A 6,072-nucleotide genomic window follows, 5' to 3' on the forward strand; every position below is an offset into this window, starting at 1 on the left:
TTTTCCATTTGAATACGGACTCTTCAGGAGATGGTGGAGTTTGACTAATTTTATTACTTCTTAAGCTCCTCAGCTATAACAGTAAACACATTGAACATTATTAATTATTATTATTTGATGATTCAAACCAACAAACACCAATCCTATAGACTGTACAGATAGACTATATTAAAATTCTAAAACCTCTACCAGTCAACTTGATCCACTTCCTACAGCTCTGGTCAAAGCTACTCTTTCCTCCCTGTCTCCTCTCATCAGCAACGTTATTCACTCCTCCCTCACCACTGGAGGTGTCCCCTCCCCTCTCAAAAAGGCTGCTGTCACACCTATAATCAAAAAATCTGGATACCTCCAACCTCAACAATTTCCACCCCATCTCTAATCTTCCATTCATCTCCAAAATTCTTGGAGCAGCACAACTTTAAATGCATCTTTTTCGCAATAACTAATATGAACAATTCCTGTCTGGCTTTCATCTCCTCACAGCACAGAAACGGCTCTCCTTAAACTCTCCAACAATCTCCTCCTTCCTGCAGATACTGGTCTACTTTCCATCCTCCTCCTACTCCGTCTGAGCTCAGCCGTTGACACAATCTCTCATACCATCCTCCTAGATTGACCATCCACTATAGGTGTCTCAGCTGGTTCCACTCATACCTCTCAGGCCCCTTTTAGTCAATGGAAAACATTTGCTTCCCTCACAGTTCCGGTCAATACAAAAGGCTCTGTCCCGGGGCCCCTGCTTTTTATCATCTATCTTCTACCTCTTGGTCGAATCCTCCGTAAGCACAAGATTTACTTTCATTGTTATTCGGATGACACCCAGCTCAATATCTCCACCAAACTTAACTCTTCTCTTTCTCCCATTCCCTCACTGACTGCCGTCTTTCTAATGATAAAACTGAACTTCTCCGGATAGGCACTAGATCCATCCTAAACAGCATTCAGAACTTCTCCATACCCTTTGAAAACTCCTCCATTTTCCTTTCTCCTCAGGCTAAGAGTCTGGGTGTCATCTTCGACAGCACCTTCTCCTTCACTTCGCACATCAATAGCATCCCCCGGTCTGCCTATTTTCACCTTCGCAACATCCGTTGTCTTCGCTCTTCCCTCAGTCCTCATTCCACTACCACTCTGGTGCACAGCCTTGTCACTTCCCGTCTGGATTACTGCAGCTCCCTTCTATTTGGACTGCCTCAGAAAACTCTATGTAAACTACAATATGTTTAAAAGTGTTTATTTTGTTGTACATCTTACTGCTGTTTTATCGTTTGTTTTACTGTCACTATTATGTACAGCGACATTGGGTTCCAAGAAAGGTGCAAAATAAAATAGAAGATTAATATTATTGCTATTGCACTGAATATCTTAATTTCGAATGTCTAGCCTTTAATGTTATTGACTCAATATTGACTATGCCTGTTTTAAAAAAAAAAAAAGTTACATCTTTCCAAAACCTATTTAAATGTGGGTGTGGTCCACAACTTATTGGTATCTACTGTATCCATGATCTGTGCGATCATTTCAGGCTATTGTAAATCCTGTTTTTTTTTCTTCCACATTGGTTCTGGCTTCAAGAGAACTACGGCCTGCAACATAGTCAGCAGGTCAGTACCCTCCTCATCTGGCATTCAGGCATGCTACAGTGACCCAGTGATGTTGTATGACAGCCCAGGCAGGACACTGGCTGTTTGTGTCAATCCAGATCAATCACTCCCTCTTCTGGACAGACAACGTCATCAACGCAGGGAAAGGTCACGGGGTGTACTCAAGCCAGGCCTGATGTGATGAGCGGGTAGCTCAGCATAGCAACTCCACACCCTTGACTGTCATATTAAATATACACACGGTCGGTTCAATTTTATGGGATCAATTTGTGCTCGAAGCCAACAGTTGGAAAGTGAAAAATGACATGTCTGGCAGTGGTCATATTTAGTTACCTTTTTCTTTGTCCTATGGTTTTGTGTTTGTAAAAGTATTAAGACTCTTTGTTATATTGATTGATACTCCAGAGGGAGCCTGAGATGCCCTGCATGCGACAGGGCTTCTATTCTCTAATGAGACATGTAAATATGGCCCACTGCTTACACTTCTAGCGAAAAGCAGGAAGAAACAACACAATAGCCAAAATACAACCCATTTGAGGAAAAAACAACAAGAAACAGCACTTAACAGACCAGAATGCACTGCACCCAAGGGAGCAACCTCAATTACTGTTACACGTCCGAAAAAGAAGAACTCTCGGAGAAGTGATTGCCTAGATGGAAATGGTTGTGTGTGTGTCTTTGGGTCTGTGTGTGTGTGTTTGTGGATGTGTGTGTTGGGAAAGGATGGATAGAAAGGCACTCAGTAAAAAGATCTTTCAGGAACACTTTGCCTTGGTGACGTTGAAGTAAGCTGTTGATTGACATGCACTTCTCGACAGAAACCAGAACGATCAACCTATTCACTGCGCATTAGGAATGGCACGGTCCTTGGGGAGGGGCCTAAGTGGTAAATGATGTTGCTCAAGACACTCTCTGTCAACAACGAGTGTGTTCATGCGAGGGTGTGAGTGCTGAGGATGGCAAAGCATTCAATCAAAGTTTTGATTGAAAAACCCTAGTGTCCTGAAAGATCAGAATTCTGTATTCTGATGTATGGGATGCATGTGTGTCTAGGGATTATGTCTGTGCGTTTTGTTGTGAGCATTTTCTTTCATGTATGTGAAAGAAAACAGAAATGGCAAAGAGCTTTATTATAGAAATCTGATCTCAAATGATAACAGTTTAATTGTTTCCATTTTAAAAGAAACCACATTTCAAAATAAAATAGTCCTCATGAAGTACTTGCAATGCTTTACACTCCTTTTTTTAAATTCAGAAGTTTATGAAATAGTTTTTAATAGCCCATAAGGTAGACAAATGTGTTAAATGAAGTGAAATTAGTCAGCCAAGCATTGTGTGGCTAGACCAGCGGCACTAGGGGGCACTCTGACTTCTCTGGTACCAGTGACGGCTGGGTGTCACACTTGGGTGAGGGTGCTCAGTGGTATATGTAGCCCCTGTGTGTGCTTGTCTGAGTTGACACAACTGCTGTAACTCAAGACTGTGTGTTTACATGCTTGAAAATTACGTGAGAAAAAAATGTGGTCAGAGAAACAAAATGATTTGGAACTGTGCAGAGCAAATCTTGACACTGTTCTCTTTCTACAAACATGTGCTTCCAATTCTAATTGGTTTTTAAATTCTTTTTGCCAGTTTACAATGTCATTACAAAACAATTCTCTTTGTGTTGCGCATTAGCTATAGCACCCAACTTTGTTATTTTCAGTTGAAAGAGTTTCTGTGAAGTCACTTGCTGGGGCCCAGCTATCCTGCTGTCAGTGCAAGAGTTCTTTCACTCCTGTTATATTTCAGACTATTATTGTTGGCCTTCTTTCAACCCAAGTAAGATCTTTAGTCCTTTTCCCAAGCGATATAACCCCCACACACATCACACAGTATCTGACCCCTGTCTGCATGACACATGACAGGACCACTGTAGTGCATGTGTGTGTGTGTATGTGTGTGGGTCGGCAAGATAGGTTGTTGCTTTTATGTGCGTGTTTGTGCCATGCGTGTGTGCGATACATTGATAGAGTGTACCCGAGCAGATCTGGCACAGCGAGTATTGAATATGCTAAAGAAACGAGGCCACTTGCGACACGTTCAAAGTCACACAGACAACTCGCTAAGATCTCAAGCCACACACACAGATGTTCCTAATGGGACTAAAGTAGCATTCACATTCCTGCGGATAACCAGTCTGTTTGTGTTTCTCTCTAAAGCAGAGTGGATTGTTGCTTTCTGTTGTAGGAAGAAAATGTAAAGATTTTTTTTTAAAAGGAGGTGGATGAGGAGGTTACCACCACAGTCCAGACCTCCAAAGCAAGCTGTCAAAACTGCTAAACCCAGCAAACCGCAGCCTTGATTTAAGGATGTTAACAAAAGTAGCATGTGTAATTGAACTTAATGCCAATGTGTGTTGTCTTATTTCCCTTAACAAAAGAGTGAGCTTGGAGTAAATAGTGATGGGTTATATTTACGAGCTAGTGAGTTACAGTAAATCCTGTTGCTTTATACGCTAACCCCATTCACACCCACGGAAACACACACACCCATGCACACACTCAGGTATGCTAAAGTCCATGAGAGCATCTGCTCCTTTACAGCCAGATTGAATTAGCAATTACAGAGAGTAAAAACCAGAACAAAACATCTGGAGCTGTAAGCAGCAGAGGTTATAAATCTGAGAGAGGAGGGGTACGAAAATGAGCCAAAGTGAGATTCTCAAGGACAGTGTCTCTGATTGGCCCATTAACATGCCAGGGGTGTCAAAAAGGACCTCAGGCAATGGGAGAAATGGGACAGAGCAGAGGGCTTTAGAGGGCACAAAGGACCTAGATGAACAGAAAAGTGGAGCTTTTAGAGGAATTTGCATTGTCAAATACAGAATTTTCATAGCTTAGGAGAAATTTGTTGTTTATGTCTTAACCCTTCTCACTTAAAATAACCTCTACGGGCAAAGGGAAAGCTGTGAAACAAACTACAGGGAAGTTATGACCTTGTTGGTTTGATAGAAAAAGACTAGTTCTGAGTTGTTGTGAGAACTAGGAATCCAAAGCCAAAGACTTTGCCAACTCACAAATAAGCATGTTTGGATTCTGAAAAAATGCAGGGTGGGTGTTCATGAGTGTTTTTCAAACTATTGTTTCTCAGTTCGTTTATGTCCATATAAATATGAGATTGGAATGCTGCACTTCCATTACCACATCTGTTTTAGCTATTACTGGCACGATAAATTACATAGGCAATTTGTTTGTGCTGTTGTTAGAGTAATAGAATCAAATTATCTCATGTTAGGGAAATGATTATGTGCAAATCGGAACACATCAGGGATTCACAAGGCAATCAGTGAAGTAAGACAGAGCTGAAATGTTGGCATTCTGCACATCCAGGCCTGCTGACATCACTGGAAAACACTTCTCAAACTTGAAGGAATCTGCAAAAAACTTGGTCCTCGATGTTACCAGTGTTGAAAAAAATCGACATAGTTCTAATGAAAGTAGAGCTATGAGACTGACACAAACTAAGAACAGTAATAAATGAAGGACAACATCAAACAAGCCATATAATTTTAAAGGCAGAAAACAATGTTTACTATCTTGCTCTGGTGAAAAAAAAATGGCGTAATTTCTCAAATAGGTCAAGGTTAAAGTGAAAACAAAAGTTAGTTGATTAGCAGTCGATGTGCAACATTCCTAATTTGTATGCTAATCTGGCAGATCATCATATCATGTAGGTACTGCCTGCGATTCTGCGTGCACGCACTCATTTAATTATCCAAACAGAATTCACAAAAGTCATTGGAAACAAACCAAACCAAAATAAAGTAATTTGCATATATTTAGAAGAGCAGATCAAGTCCCTCGGGGTTGGTTAATATTTCAGAGGCGTAATAATAATATGCTAAATCATTCACATTTTATCCAGCACCAAAACAAAGTAGCATTGTCGATGTAATTAGGGTGTTTTAGAGTTGAATCACCCTGGCAAATGACCATGTTTTTCTGTCTGGGAGACCAGTGTGTGTATGTATGTACCAGTAAGTCTTTCTCTCTCCTATAACGGTGTGTTTATGTGTGTGCGCTTGTGTTGTATTGTCAATGTTCCTCCATGTGCACACAGTCTTAGAAAAGGATTGATTAAAGAGAGAGTGTCTGTCTCAGAGCAGTTAATGAGGTTTAGTCCCATGAGCTACGAGGTTTGAGTGTGTGTTTGTGCATTCACATGTGTGTTTGTGTGTGAGCATGTAGACCTAGTGGAAGACATTGTTAATTGGCTAAGACTTACTTTTAGCAGGGGGATAGTCAAGGGTACGGTGGTTGCACATTTCCAGAGCGTCATTTTAGAAACACCATTATACATCTGCATTCTACATTAGGCGTTATTTTTGAGAAAATGATGAGTCAGTAGTCTGCTGACACATAGAAGTATGATTGTAATTAAACTTTGAGGTTTTTGCAAATTTCTATGTGTTTTGTTTTAAATT

This window comes from Oryzias latipes, chromosome 10 (assembly GCF_053564925.1).
Source record: "Oryzias latipes strain Hd-rR chromosome 10, Olatipes_Hd-rR_3.1".
NCBI lineage: Eukaryota > Metazoa > Chordata > Actinopteri > Beloniformes > Adrianichthyidae > Oryzias > Oryzias latipes.